Source organism: Schistocerca americana, chromosome 11 (assembly GCF_021461395.2).
Source record: "Schistocerca americana isolate TAMUIC-IGC-003095 chromosome 11, iqSchAmer2.1, whole genome shotgun sequence".
Taxonomy (NCBI): domain Eukaryota; kingdom Metazoa; phylum Arthropoda; class Insecta; order Orthoptera; family Acrididae; genus Schistocerca; species Schistocerca americana.
In genome coordinates, this window is record NC_060129.1 from 206054655 (window position 1) to 206070880 (window position 16226).

Below are 16226 nucleotides of genomic sequence, written 5' to 3' on the forward strand. Positions count from 1 at the left end.
AACAGGAAAGACGAGCCAACTCCTAAAGAGGCATAAAATAGATTCTGTCTTCAGGGCTGCAGCAAAAATCAGACAAATCTTGAGGCCCGTGAAAGATGACGTAGGCCTGAGAATGGCAGGAGCGTATAAAATACCACGTGGGTGTGGACAGTTCTATAACGGACAGACTGTGCGTACCACTGAACGGCACTGTGTAGAACACTTAAGTTGTTTACGTCGACGGTACCCAGACAAATCAGCGGTAGCAGAGCACGCACTATAAAATGGTCATTGTATTGCATTCGACAAGGCACCAATTATCACACGGACTAGAAGTACAGTTCCAGTGAAATTTTCAGCACTTGACGTTGACTACGATGATAAAACCGGTGTAGAAAATCAGGAAAAAAGCTAAAATACTCCAAAAAAAAATTCAAAAATGAACTTCTCGATGCAAAAATGCGCAAAAGGTCTCGTAATGTACACTAATAGTCGCACAAAAGACCTCTCCACATGCTTATGCGTGAGTAACACATTCAAAACATTCAGTGACAGTAAAGCCTGGTGCCAAGTTAAATGTAATGGTCACAAATATTGGAACAGATGCAAGCCAACAAAAAAAACGTTATCACTTCTTAATTATTGGTGGCGGAAACGATGTATATACAAACGAAAGCAAGACTGCCCTGCAATCTTTCCGTAACATATTGCCGAAATTGTTTAATACAAATGCCGTCATCACAACTGTTCCAGTGCGACATGATCTGCCAATATGGTCCTGTGTAAATGAAGTGAAATTGTACAATCGTGAGCTAAAAAATTGTGCGACAAATTTAACTACGTACAATCGGTAGACTTTAGGGAAATGAACCGTGGTAATTACACAAGCCGTGCCCTGCACCTAAACAGAAAAGGAAGGTTAAGCTACTTTCGCAGTCAAGTGAACTGTTCTACAAACGTAGCAAAGAAAAGGATGCTGTCGCTCTAGAAGCAAGATTTGTCAGAACATCTGCAGCTGATGTTTGCACTGCTTTTGCTGTTGATGTTGGAAATAATACTTCCCTGGACACTGGTGTGATGAACCTGTACTAATATATATATACACACACACACACAAAGATGATGTGACTTACCGAACGAAAATGCTGGCAGGTCAATACACACACAAACAAACACAAACACACACACACGAAATTCAAGCTTTTGCAACAAACTGTTGCTTCATCAGGAAAGAGGGAAGGAGAGGGAAAGACGAAAGGATGTGGGTTTTAAGGGAGAGGGTAAGGAGTCATTCCAATCCCGGGAGCTGAAAGACTTACCTTAGGGAGAAAAAAAGGACAGGTATACACTCGCGCGCGCACACACACACACACATATCGATCCGCACATACACAGACACAAGCAGACTGACATCTCTGCCCAACCTCTTTGCATTTACACACATTATATACTACACGGCAATCACACCAGTGTCCAGGGAAGTAGTATTTCCAACATCAACAGCAAAAGCAGTGCAAACATCAGCTGCAAATCTTCTGACAGCAGAAGTAGCACCTGGATCAATGTTGAGAACCACAGGGAACAGGAAGCCCTCACAAAAGGCCCAAAACTTTTTATTCACAAAGGTAGGAAAAAACCAGTATAACAAGTAGAACAATAGATTCAAAGAAATTCAATTTAAAAATACTGCATCCAAATGTTTAATGTGCATCCAACAAATCAGAAAATTGGAAGTGTTTTTACCTGCTGAAGTGCCCAACATTTTCATAATGACTGCGCACGGTTTGAAGGAGAATGAACTAAATGTCTTCAGTCTAATGGGATATAAAAATGTAGCATATTACTGCAGAACTGCACACAGAAGTGTGGGAGTAGCAATATATGTAGACAGCAAAGTAGAGGAATTGCACTCCCTGGAGGATAAACTACACAGAATTTTGCTTTGAGTAAAAATCTCGAGGAAAGGTGCCTTGTAATAGGAATATATCCACCACCTACTTCATGCACTGAAAGATTTTCACTGGAAATTGATATGCTACTGCTTAAACTCACGAATCAATACACTTATGTAATACTAGCTGGTGACAAATACACAGGGTGAGTCACTAAGTACTGCCACCTAGGATAGCTCCTGAAAGATGATAGCCGAAAAGTTGGTGTGACAAATGTTGCACGGGTCAACGGGGGCAATTATATTATGTCGGTTTTTTGTTGCTAGGTGGGATCACGTCAGAGATATGAAGGTACACTGTTTTTTTCACCTCTTCAGGGATATTTGCACAAATGTGGCCATTAACCTTATGCTGAATATATTGAAGGAAATGGAGGCCTGTAATGGCCAGTGGTTACATTTGTGGCCATTGTGTTCCCATAAGTTGGTTACCCTGTCTCTAGTTCATTATCTCTGACTGTTACGGAGAGAGACGTGTGGTGACTATCGACTGAGTCACGTGTAATATCTGTTTCGCCAAGCTCTTTGCGGCATTCTGTTGCCGGGCGCGAAAGTTTACACACGTGGACAGAGAATCACGAATGTATCTACTGTATGTGTGTGCCTCTGATAAATAAAATAGTGTTTATTACATGTGGTATAGTGTGCACCATTGAATTCAGCAGTCTTACAACAGTAAAACCCATACTGGTGACCCCGAATTTTGTGCGCGAGTGCTACAACAAACTTTTGTACCGTCGAGCAGTACACAGTGGATCACTTGCCGCCCATTACACCACACACGTGCCAACTAAGTTGACCAACGGATGCGTCGGCACAGTTTTCCAACTATCCACGTTGTGTTCGCAATAGTTCGACGCAGTTCCCGCACACACCTACCAGCAGTACTCGACAGGAGAGTGCTCCTGCATTCCCACAGTCACAAATGCTGGTATCAGGTACGAACAATAACTTACCGTTATCTTACGTGATTCGGCAGTCTTGTGCCAGTGTTCCGTAACAACACAACGTTTTTCGCGCACAAAACTGAATTCGAACATTTTACGTCGAGTACGAACTTTCCACATGTTCCGAGTGCTCGACAGCGGCCGACAATGTGCTCGAACCCCTGTGACTGTGTAATAAGGAATACCACTCAGTCCACGATATGAAGATTGTAGCACTGCATTGATACCGACGGTCATCGCTTTGAACACCTTCTGTAAATGGACGTTCGTACCAACTTTGTGACCTTCATTGATCTCCAAAGACCTTACTGTTCCACACCATTGAATTTGTCTCGAAAGCCACTATCAGAAAATAAGTACCAAACTATAGCATTCCATTTAAAATGGCAAAGTTGACCTTCATATCTATGACAACTCCACCTAGCAACAAAAAACCAACATCATATTATGGCCCCCATTGCCCCAGGCAACTTTTGTCCCACAAACTTTTCAGCTCCTATCATACTTTGAGTTGTTATTGTGGCAACAGTTAGTGACTCACCCTGTAGATATCGTTAAAGTCAGTGGCTACACAAGGAGTTTTCAAGGCATCGTAAGGACAGACACCCTCCAGTTTCATGTGACAAATCCATCAAGGCTTACAGACACATCTGGCACATTAATAGACCATGATCTGTCAAATATACCTACAGACAGGTTATTACTACTGTTGTTGCAGACCATTTTGGACAAACAATTTAACTGCGAGATCACATAAAAACAGAGGAAAAAGGAAGTGGTTGAATTTAGACAAACTAACCTTAGAAATCTGAGCAGGCTAGAATTTTTGCTAGAAGAATAGCATGGTACGATGTGTACATAGAACAGAGTGCAAAAAAGAGCTGGGAATCTTGAATTATGACACTACATAGGGACAGATTGTCCTAAAATATACAGAACTACTAGGGTTACACCACACAAAAAAAAATGTTTACTACAAAAATTAAAAAGCAAGAGATGAACTGATTTAACTCTTTGAAACATATCAGAAAGGAAAATGTCAGGTCAGTCTTGAGGCTTACAAGTATAAGAAGGAAGCATACACTGGGATGATAAGAGAAGCAAAGGCAAGCCACAAAAAATCTAAAATACAATCTAACATCTCTAAAACAGTCTGCAAGTACATAAATGGAAACAGAAAAGAATCGGATGCCTTGAAAAATACAAATATAGTTGACAAGAGAAGGGAAATAAGTGACCTATCCACAAATAGTGTGCAATATTTTCAACCAGCACTATATAGCTATACTGGAGAAACTTCTAAAACAAAACATATCAGCATCAAAAAGATTGGGAAGTCCTAAAAATGTGGCTGAGAGTTGATATGTCCTTCCTACAGATGAACCTTGAAAAAATTGTAGCACTAAAAAATAAAAATACAGGACTTGTGGATGGCATTTCAGAAAAAACAGTCACACACTGTGCTAGATATGTTGCTAAACCTATAGCATTCCTGATACATTTAGTAATGAAGCAACGAGTATTCCCTAAGTGTTTGAAGTAAAGATGTGCCAGTTTTCAAAGGAGGGGATATAAGAGACCGTGGAAACGGTCGGCCAATAACCGTCACACCTGTTTTGTCTAAATGGTAAAAGCAGTGATTACAGATGACAAACTTTGTAACACACATCAGTGAGGCAATGGATCATCAAAAGAAAGTATCTAGTGTCTATTTAGACCGTTCAAAAGCCTTTGATTGTGTCTGCCATTAAACTCCTACAGAATCTGGACTGCTATGGCACAAGAGAGAAAGCTGCTGGAAACAGACAACAGTGTACTGAAATAAAATAAAAATCTGGAAATACAGAGAGAAATGTTTACTCTGATTTTCTGCAGGTAAATTGTGCAGTAGGTCACGATTCAGTACTACAATCTCTGCTCTATCTTTATATCAATGATATGCCCACTGCTGTAAATAAAGTGATCATGCATGCCAATGACAACTTCACTAGTACGTAGTGACTCCGTGAAGGTGTTGGAAAAAAGAGCCAGTAAAAACTTACAAATGGCAGAAAGGTATTTTACAGATACTGACTTATTGGTCAACAGGAAGACGACTATGTTTACAAATTTTGAAACAAACAAAACCAACAGATCAGAGGAATTTACAGAGTGTATTGGGGTGTACACTTAGAATCAGTGGACTGTAACAGTTTTCTGGGTGTAGATGTGGACAAATGTCTCATGTGGAAACCACACTGACAGGATCTGTTCCAAAGTAAGTGCAAATATATTTGTAATGAAAAAAAAATTGCTGTACAGTGGACACAGAAACCTTGCTTAATATGTACTATGGACTTTCCTTCCCACACATATTTTACTGTACCCCAACACGAGGTGATGCAGCAGATGTCCATGAATAAAAAAATCCTAAAGCTTCAAAAGAAAGCCATTACATGCACAGCTAAACTAATGCCTCGAGAATCCTGCAAAAACAAATTTGAGGAATTTAAAATATTAACTGTACCAAGTCTGTACATATATGAGAGAATACTTCTAAAGGTAAAGTGTACAGCACCTCTAAACAGAGAGACTACCACCTAGTATCAAGAGCATCAAGCAACTAAGCATGTTCAAAAGAAAACTCAAGGGACACCTCATCTCTGGATGCTGGTATAAGGTGAAACAGTACTTGCTGACAAATCAATAGGACAAATGTTATTTGGAATTAATTTCATGTAGTTCGTGAACGAACTAGTTCGAGAGAGCATTCCCACAGGCGAAGTACACGAAACAGTTCACGGATAACCTAGCTCCTTAGTTCGTTTGCTCTTTTCCGAAGACCGACGGACAACAGCGAGACGGAGAGAAAGCCCGCAGTTGGCTTTAAAAAAAAAAAATCACGTGCTTAGAAATCAAGAATAAAGTTGGTAGAGTGCAGTTACCTCAGAGGGAGAATCGAGATATTTTAGTGGCTGATCCTACTGCTAGCGACCCTTCGGCGTCTTTTTCTAGTAGCAGCAGTAATGAAAACAAAACGACTATATGGGACGACTATGACCAAGAAATAAGAAAAATCACTAGACCAGATAACCAACTTGCTGCCGGTATTCGCAAACTCTATAAATACCTCAACGAAGAGTATTTAGATCGAAAAAAAGATCCGCTCGAGTGGTGGCACTAGCGTCTTCAGTTACATCCTCATGTACATGCATGTGTGTTAAAGAGATTTTGCATAGTAGCGACATCAGTGCCCTACGAACGCGTTTTTTCTGTTACGGAAGAAATCCTTAATGAACGAATAACATTATCAATGAACAAAGTTTCCAAATTAATGTTTTTACATAATAATATGTACATTTTTGTAATATTTCACTTGAAAATTAGAAGACTGATTATTTAAAGAATGATAATGCAAAGCACAAAATGTATGCTTTAGAATACAATCTCACTCAGTCGGTCATAGTTATTTTTTCTATGTCTAATTGTTCGGTAGCAAATTACAAGTGTTAGTGTTTCTTCTGTTAATGATGAAAGTATTATTGCTTGTGCCATATAGTACTTAACCTGTAGCTAAAGCAGAAATATTTTTGTTGGTTATTTCCAAAACTTTAAAAAAGTCTATTATTTATGAAAGTGTATTTTTATTTTAAAAAAAAGCACAGAATTTGAAATAGACACAGGAGTACGACATAGAACTAGACTGTTTAGCATTTGCTGATGACGTGGCACTGATTGCACAAGACATTACCGATGCACAGAAACGGCTAGAATTATTACAAGAAAAGGCAGCTAAAATAGGATTACAAATTTCATTTGAAAAAACAAAATTTCAGACTGACATCAAAGATGCGCCCTCTGATCTCAAAATTGGTAATAACTACATCTCTCGAGTAAACGAATTTAAATATTTAGGTGAATGGATTGCAGAAAATTGTAATGAAAAGAAATCTGTCAGATCAAGAGTCCAGAAAATGGAGACGGCGTTTCAGTTAACAAAAAACACCTACAACAAAAAGTCTCATGGAACTGCAAAATACGACACTATACAACAGTAATTAGACCTGAAGCTCTCTACGCATTTGAGACACTAAACTTTCAACACAGAATACTAAAAGAGGAATTAGAAGTGAAAGAACGTGCGATAATGAGGAAAATCCTAGGACCAAGAACTAAAGATGGGGTACATTATCCAAAACCCAATGCAGAAATATATAAAAATATCTCCAAAATAACAAACACAAAGCACATGAGAAGAATCCAATTCATGGGGCACTTAGAAAGAATGGACTCAAACAGGTTAATGCACAAAATCCACACATTTTTAAAGAACAAAACTACAAGACCGAACTGGTACAAACAGACGGAAAAAGACCTCAGATATTTAGGGTCTCCAAATCTACATGATAGAAATGAAATCAGAAAAATCACAAACACACAGGGTTTTGAGGAAGAAGAGAGAAAAACCTAACTGACATACATGGTCTACACAACGAAAGCTAGCCCATTCGTTGTTTATGAAGGAATACTGGGCTAAAAGAAAGGCCAACAAATGTTGATTACGCGTGGTCCTACGTGATCCATCCGCGAAGAAGAAGAAGAAGAAGAAGAAGAAGATTAAAAAAAAAGCATTTAGCATATTCTGTAAGTAATATTCCTACACTGAACTAATAAATAAACAAATATTTTTTAAAATTAAAATACTACAAGTGCACTGTACATAAAGTAAAGTGGTTTACTACCCCATTTTACCCATTTGTATAAATAACTAGTTTATTTGCCCTTCCTAAGTCTAATTACTCGACATAAAACTGTGATAATACAGGCATTGGTACCACTGGTCATTATTTAAAAGACCAGCATAACAAATAAAAGAGTGTGTGCAGCAGCGGTACCAAAGCGAGTGAACTGTCTTTCCGGAAATCGAGATGGGAGCTAACGAACTAAAAGAGCGACCTAGTTCGCAACAGAACCGTGAGCTAAACTGAACATTCCCAGTCGCGAACTGTTATGCGCAAGACTAGTTGGAATGTCTAATTTTCCTGAAAGAAGGAAAAAGAAAACTAAGTGTAGTGCTGAAAATACAGAAGAAAACATGCAGACTAAGACTCAGAATTGCAATAATGTATAAATGTCCTAATTTTTCTATGCAGTGTGTTTAACATAGATGAAGTAAATGAGTCTTCAGTTCTTTTACACATATTATTATTCGGGACCTGAGGACTGACCTTGTGGCCGTAAGACCCATCGAAGGGCAACCTAAGTGTCGGAACCAGGTCCGAGCGCTGGCCACGCTACGCGGATAGGGGAACGCCTCCCGTAATAGGAGGTAGCTGCCGAATGTATGTCAATAGGTAGCTCCGGACCGAGGCCCCGTGGGCTTCTCTGGGGGCCCTCTGTAGTGGAGGGTTGCTGCTGAATATACTGAACAGGCAGTGCCACGCAGGATCTACAGGCCGACCTCGTAGTAAGTCCCCTTTTCTGCCGTCGGGGGGCAAACAAGAGTTGGAACCAGGTCCGGTCTCATATGGTGGGAGACCGTCACGAATATGTTGAATAAGTGACTGTTATGGGGCCCTCTGTAGTGGAGGGTTGCTACCGAATATGCCGAACAGGTGATGCCAGACCAGTCCACGGTTGAAGGGTTGTTGGCCAGGGCCATCGTTAGAGGAGTCGGGCCACGTTCTTTAACGTGGGAATCACTAGTAACAGAGAGCCATTTGGCCACGATGTTACCCTGTCAACTGCATGGCAACGACCGTTAGAACTGTCACGTTTCTACCCGATCCCTAGCTCACACGAGTTAGGTCGTAAAGGGCGAGACTGGCAGATCGTCAATGCAGTAGAGGATCGCGTCGGCGACCTCGGCGGAAACCCGTCACGCGCTGCAAGAGGAGTCTCGCTAACACGAGTAGCGTGGTGGTAAAAGACCATGCGAACAAGCGGTAAACGCTGGGATAGCCGTCTGAGGTGTCGGTTCACGTGGTGGCGTGAACTAGTATCCGAACTCTGTTTGGTAACGGCGATGTCCCTTGGCAGACCACACGGCGTTTACTCACAAAACTGCCGGAAGCTACCCAATCCCGCGCCTCAATAGGTAGAACCCACGGGCAACGGGCACTTTCTGGTATGCAGGAGATGTGTGGTAGAGGATTGCGCAAGCGACCTCTGACAGTAACTCGTCAATGTGACAAGAGAAATCTTGTTAAAACGAGTACCCCTTTAAAGGGAGCCATGGGGTAGCTGCTGGGGTAGTCGTCAGAGGTGTCGGTTCACGCGTGAACTAGTATCCAAGTTCTCCTGCGGGAGATACGATGAGCCCCTTGGCAGACCGCACAGCAGTTACCCATAAAGCTGCCTGTTTTCTACCTCATCCCTGGTTATCGCCTTTTTCCAGGGCAACGGGCGACTCAGGCAGTATAAGATGTGCGGTAGAGGACCCGAATTTAAATGTCCTCGGCGGTTACTCGTCTAACGTGGCGGGACTAAATGCCAACACGAGTAGTAATTATTATTATTATTATTATTATTATTATTATTATTATTAGCAGTATGTCAGAAAACAACAACAATTAGGTTGTAGACTTTCCCTATGTGTGCTAGACTGCTGTGTAAATGAACACAGGCTATCATATATCACTAAACAAAAATATTATCAGTAAACGTTACTACAGAATTATTTCATGGAACAAATGACAAATTTGCAAGAAATTTGTTTCTTTCTGTATAAATTTGCAACATAACACACCTAAAATCATTGTAAAACTGATCAGAAAAAATATAAAAAATGGGAGACCTAATCATTTCTGAGAGTGAAGTGATTATGATCATCATAGTTTTAGCAGTGGTGATGGCTTGCCTTTGTCTTCGCTTGCCACTAATACATGGAGTAAAATTTATTGTGGTAGTACAAAGTGTCCCAACTTCAATGTTTATGTTGGTGTAATGGGCAAATTGGAAGATGAAGGTAGCAACATGGCACAGCATAATTTGCTTTCTGTTTTTCGGTTATGATTTGATTGAACATTTAACACTTCAAACTAACTTGCATGCCACCTAAAAAGCCACACGTGTAACCAAAAACAAAGTGTTTTTCTAGCAAATAATATTGTCGTGGGAATAAAATGCCCCCTTAGTTACTGTGACACTTGATCTTGCTGTAAAGAGTTGAGGGACAACTGTACAAGTTCACTCATGCCCCTAAAAAGTTTTGGAGGGCTACTAACACACATCCATTTCAACAACGACAACATGACGCCACGAAGAGAGTCTACAAATTATGGTATACTTTTATAAAGTAAGAGCTACGTTTGACCACATCAAGCAGTTGACGAATGCAAGGCGACATTCAAAGGTAGTATTATTTATAAATAATACGTGCCCAAAAAACCCACCAGGAGCGCATTTACAGTAAGGCTTCAGGCCGATGAATAGTTTGTGATTTTTAAGTGTACACTGCAAAAATAGATAGAGCTGAGGATAATTTAGGGCAAAGAGCTGTACCTGACTTGTGCTAGGGTCTGGAAACGGAAGGTTACCACACGATTTCTGACAACTGCCTTACAAGTTTGCCACTAGCAGAAAGCTGAAACAACATGGGATACACAGTTGTGGTACCTTCATGTGTGACCACAAAGGTTTGGCACAAATGAAGCACGAAGAACTCAGTAGAACGGAATCTAATTGGCCAGTAAGGAATGATGGAATATCCTGTATAACAACGGAAGGACAATTTTTTAACTACGATCAATTCTCCAGATGACGTTTCTGTCGTGAACAGAAACGAGACTGACGGCAGCATGAAGCAAATTTCTTATCCTGACACAGCTAACACATATCGTGCAAATACAGAATGCACTGAAAGCTGACACCGTTCTATACAATTGACAGAAAATCGTGAAGGCCGCGATTAATATTTGTTTCTGTATTTTGTCCATTTATCAGTTGCGATGTATACCGGTATGAGATTACGACTAGGAATTTAGAGTTAACGTTTTAACTGGTTAAATAAGTACTAGAAATGTGACAGGTTTACCACGTAATACACCACACCCCGACAGATTCAAACGACAGGTGCCGACAGAAAAGAAAAAGTCAGAAGCGACACACACACACACACACACACACACACACTGCAGCAGGGGCCACTAAAATGTCGTGCAAACTGTGGTACGAAAAACCACTTAAAACACGATGTATACTTATGCTTGTCACCTGACAAGACCGCTTTCATTCTTTTCCATAGTTAGTTATTTTGAGTCTATCCAGGCTGTGACGTACGTTTTCTACTCACCGTGTATATCTCTAAGATTTGCCACAGTGGTTTCACACGTAGCCAACCTCCAATATTCATTCGAATGTGTAAGAATGTAATAAATTCAAATGTTTATTTCCTTACTCTGTATCTGATTAAATTTAATAAAATTCCACCTGAAATTCAGCAGTTTGATGTTACGTTCCATAAAATGATTACCAGATACGGCAAGGTAAGAGCACCGCTTGTCATTAACAGCCCCGCCTTCGCACTCGTGCGGCTGCAGACCGGTGCATCACAATTTGCCAGAGACTGTGACCACATACTGGACACTGAGGTTGTCGTCAGGCACCATCTCCTCCGTGAAGTGTACACGGGCGAGCTGCCGCAAGGGAAGGGGAGTGGGAGTGGGCAAAACTACTGCCAGCTGCAGACAATTGTGAGCTCCCTCTCCACAAGGAGGCTCGTCAAGACTAATCGGTCCTGGGTTCGACACCGGAGGACGTGGCAGACCGTGCAGTGCCGGCCTCACGGCACGTGTACTCTCGCCTGACGGACACCGCCGTCGAGCCGATCTCCCGGGGCCTCCCCGGACGTCTGGAGAACGGAAGACTGACGAGACGGGGCGGCTAGCTGCCCACAGCCGACGGCACTAGTTTTGCAGTCAGTCGAAGAAAAAGAATCGAGTTTGCATAAAATTCACACTTTCGAAGTAACGGTTTGAGACGACCCTCAAGTTTCCTTCCATCCGTGATGCAGTAATGTAAATCTCACACGGTCCACAATCGGCACCGTCAATACACGTGTATTTTGTCGACAGACACACTCCGTAAATGATTTCTTCTTTGAAGGTATTTTGAAATTTTCATATCCTCGTGCAATATTTTTGAAGTCAGTCTCTTGATTTACAATCTATAGTGCTGATGACTTAATGCAGATATGGGATAGACATGTAGAGAGAGAGACTATCAGTTCCACCGACAAAATCCGAACGTGAAGCATTGTGCTTCCTTCTAGAGACACTAATATTCCTAAACTGACTAACGTCGCCACTAGGTATATCTCGCACATGCACTGTTTTTATGTTTGTACAGGGTGGCGCAGGGGAACGGGAAATTTTGAACGTTACAGTTGGCAGCACTGTAGCACCGGCAGATGTTCGAAACTTTGCACAACTGATGTGAACGCATTGCCATTTAGTAATCGTGGAGAACTGGACTGGTGCGGAACGTGCAGTAGCCGTGAGGGCATTTTACAAAAATGGTGATAGTGCGACTGCCGCACAGAGAACATTCTGACAGCATTGCCAGCTCGGACGTCACAGACGCGTCCCATCTGCGCATGCGATTACAACGTGGGTGTGTAATTTTGAAGAAACAGGATCTGCCTTGAAAAGAAACCTCCAGGTGGCATTCCGACGGTACGTACCCCAGAGAACATTGCAGCTGCTAGGGCTGCAATCGAGAGAAGTCCTCGCCACTCCGTTCGACAGCACGCATCTTCGCTAGGGATTAAGCGATGAAGCTTACGGAGAATACTGCACGAATTAGACTTCCATCCCTATAAGTTTCAGATTGCGCAACACTTACACGAACACATGTGGAGTTTAGTAGCCAGATATTGGCTAAAATCAACGAGGACGCGAATTTCCTTGGTAACTTATGGATATCAGACGAAGCCCATTTCCACCTGAACGGATTCGTGAACAAACAGAATTTTCGTTATCGGGCACAGGACAATCTTTGTGAGTTTCAACAGCGACCACTACATAGCGCCAAGGTCACAATACGGTGTGCTGAATCATGTCACGGTGTTATCGGCCCTTATTTTTTTGAACGTGAGGATGGTAGTGCAGTGACAGTAACATCCGCTCGATATGTTGAAATGCTTCTAACATTCATTACACCGAGACTGTACGAGCTTAATGTTAACGTCGAAAACGTGTGGTTTCAGCAGGACAGAGCCACGTCACCCACTGCTCGACAATCGATGGCAGCAGTTCGTCAATTGTTTGGAAGACGCATTATTTCATGTAACGGTGACATTGCACGGCCTGCGAGATCCCTTCTTCCTGTGGGGATATCTTAAAGGCGAGGTGTACCGTACACGTCCTGCAACAATCCATGAACTGAAGGAGAACATTGAAAATGAAATCACTGCCACTCCCCGAGATTTCCTACACCGCGCATTGCAGAGTTTTCGTAACAGGCTGTTAGAGTGTGAACACCGAATGGGAGCACATCTTTCCGATGTCACCTTTAAAAAGTAAAGAGACATTTTTGGACATTTTGATTGTTAAGACATACTGAATAATGGCATACTGAATACGTTCACTTTCGTTAATAAACTACTAGTTTTATGAATTTATTCATGGAAATGACGTTATTTCCCCCCCCCTCCCCCCTGGGGGGGGGGGGGGGGGGGGGGTGCACCAAAGTGTTATCCACCTTTGCGATTGTGGCCAGTACAATGAACAGCTTTTCCTGGTCTGCAACCAGACAGTGGAACCCGGTACAGTGATGGTGACTTGTCCCGTGTAACACAGTTCTGTCATACGATGCTGCAGATAAAACCCTGGTGCTAGGCCAGCAACATAGATCAGAAAACGCGTGGTTGGCATATCAGAGAGTGAACGTCAGACACAAAGCTGAGGAGAGTGTTTTTAGTAGTAGGGGCGAGTTATTTTGCGACTGACCTCAGACGTGATGCGCTATTTTTGACGAGTTTCTCCAGTTGGGGGCGGCAGGGGGGGGGGGGGGGGGGGAGCAGTTGCTGTTGGGCCGCAGTGTTCTTAATTTGGTAACTGCACTGTCAGGTGGGAATGAGATGACTATTTACGACTAAAGGCACCGAACAGCCAGGCCGTCAGTGCTCTCGTGTTAATGATGTACCGACGAGCACAGAGAACAATCTTATTTCAAAAAACGGCAATAAAATGGAAAACCGAGTTGCATTCCCCTTCGAGAACTGTAAGGCAACCACAATAATGTGAGCTGCAGGAAAGCCCGTAATAAAATCCCGACGAGATGCTGCACGACAACTAGATGAAATAGTGGATGAAGTACCAGTAAAGACATCATTAACAAGGAGTCAGGTGTGTGTCGCTAGGTGACTACTTATAAATAATCAGTGACCGAGCCACTCTGTGACACGTTAAAATATGACATTCTATATTTGGGAAAAATTTCCGGAAATCAGACAAAATCTTGAAACACGAACACTACTCGCCTCATTATCAGTTACAATAGAGGGCAAGTCCTACGGGAGAGCCAGATCGACACTCGTATCGACATATAACACACACTCAAAATACCTCATGCTGATGTCTGTGTCCCACATCTGTGAGAAGCTGGGGGCAGTCTTGCATCTTAAAAAGAAGCCACATGTCAATGTAGAATGTTCCACTACGAGCTGTATAACGGTTACTCCTTCAGACCCTCCCAGGTGGAAGGAAGTAACCCAAGGACACACTGAACGTTTTACAGAACGTAGTTCATTACTCCTCACTTTCAACAACTGAAAGTCCTGCCGACACGTGGCCTTCCCGGTCAGAAATGGGGGGACAGCGTACACGGAGGGGGGTTGTTCGACAGTGAGCGAGAGTCAGAAAGGGAGCAAGCCTCCTCGGCAGCCGCAGTGGTGAGTTCGTTTCCTCGAATCCCTACGTCCGGGAAACGGGCAGGAAATGGTCCCCTCGTCTCGCCTTTAAGGTGAAGGGGAGCATCCAGCACTTCTCGCAGGGTATAACACACTACCAAAATTTCGAAGACTAGCCATTCCGTACCGGCAGTGGCCACATCGGGGACTAGGCATCGAGTCGTGGCAGAGCACGCAATGCCTCCGAATTGGGTCACGGTCAATTCCACGTGGGACCTGTCAGTTCGAGTTGGGACGTAAACTGCGGCACCTCAGAGTTTTGACCGAGTGCCGTCCACAGAGGGCCCGCTTGTCAGCAGAGGACAGCACGGAACACCACAGTTGCAAATGTGGCGAGCATTTTAAGCGGCACTGTGGAATTACACGCTACTGCCCGTCTCGAGATCGACAGTCATGTGTCGAATGCAAATTTCTGAGGTTACACACCGAGCTTTCGATCACTACTTTGTCTGTAATTGCGAGTTTACTAGGGGGCACAGTAACTGGAATTTTTATTTTGCATTTTATTGAACCCTACATTTACAGTATTTTAGTCCCCTTCAAAGTATCATCCGTGTGCAACGGTACACTTAGCCCGATGCTTTCGCCACTGCCGGAAACAGTTCTGGAACTCTCGTGGCAGGATACTGTTCGAAGCCGTCAGTGCGTTTTCTTTGACGTCATCTACATCACCAATTCAGTTTCCTTTTGGACTTCGCTTCGTCCGTGAAAATAAAAAAAAAGTCAGACAGAGTGAGATTGGGTGAGAGGGTGGACGAGGGACAAGCACCGTGTCACGTTTTGCCACAGACTGTCGGAGCTGTGACGGCTGGAGCATTGTCTCGCTGGAGCAACCAGTTTCCATTTTTCCCCAGTTCTGGCCATATTCACTGCACACACCTTCGAATCTTCCTAACACATCCTCATAAAAATATCGGCTCACAAACTGTCTGGAACAACACACTCCCTGTAAACAATTCCATTCATATCAAAAACATAGATAAACACTGTTTTCATGTCGGACGGCACTCGACGTGCTTTCTCGGGCCGTGGCAATGTTCGAGTTTTCCACTGGCTCCGCACTCGCTTTTACTCCTCGACTCCAGATTGTACCCGTAGTACTGACTCTCATCCGGCAGTTGGACAGTTTTGCATTTCACTCTTCGAACCGTGGCAAACATTAACGTGGTTTTCTGTTCAGTCACCTGCGAGTGAGCGAGGAACAAATTTTGCAGACTCAGTCTCGTGTGCAAATCTTCAGTTAAGATTTACTGGACTGTGCTCCGTGACACTTTTCTTTCCTGAGAAATTTGGTCAATGGTCCTCTGAGAATTGCTAGTTTGATTGATTGTGGCAATCGTTTTCATCATTTCTTGATGTCTAAGTACAACCACAGTGTGGCACTTTTCAGTCGATGTTTTGCGAGATCTGAAATAAGAGAACCACTCTTAGCCCTGCGATTTCTCCAAAGCATCGTCAC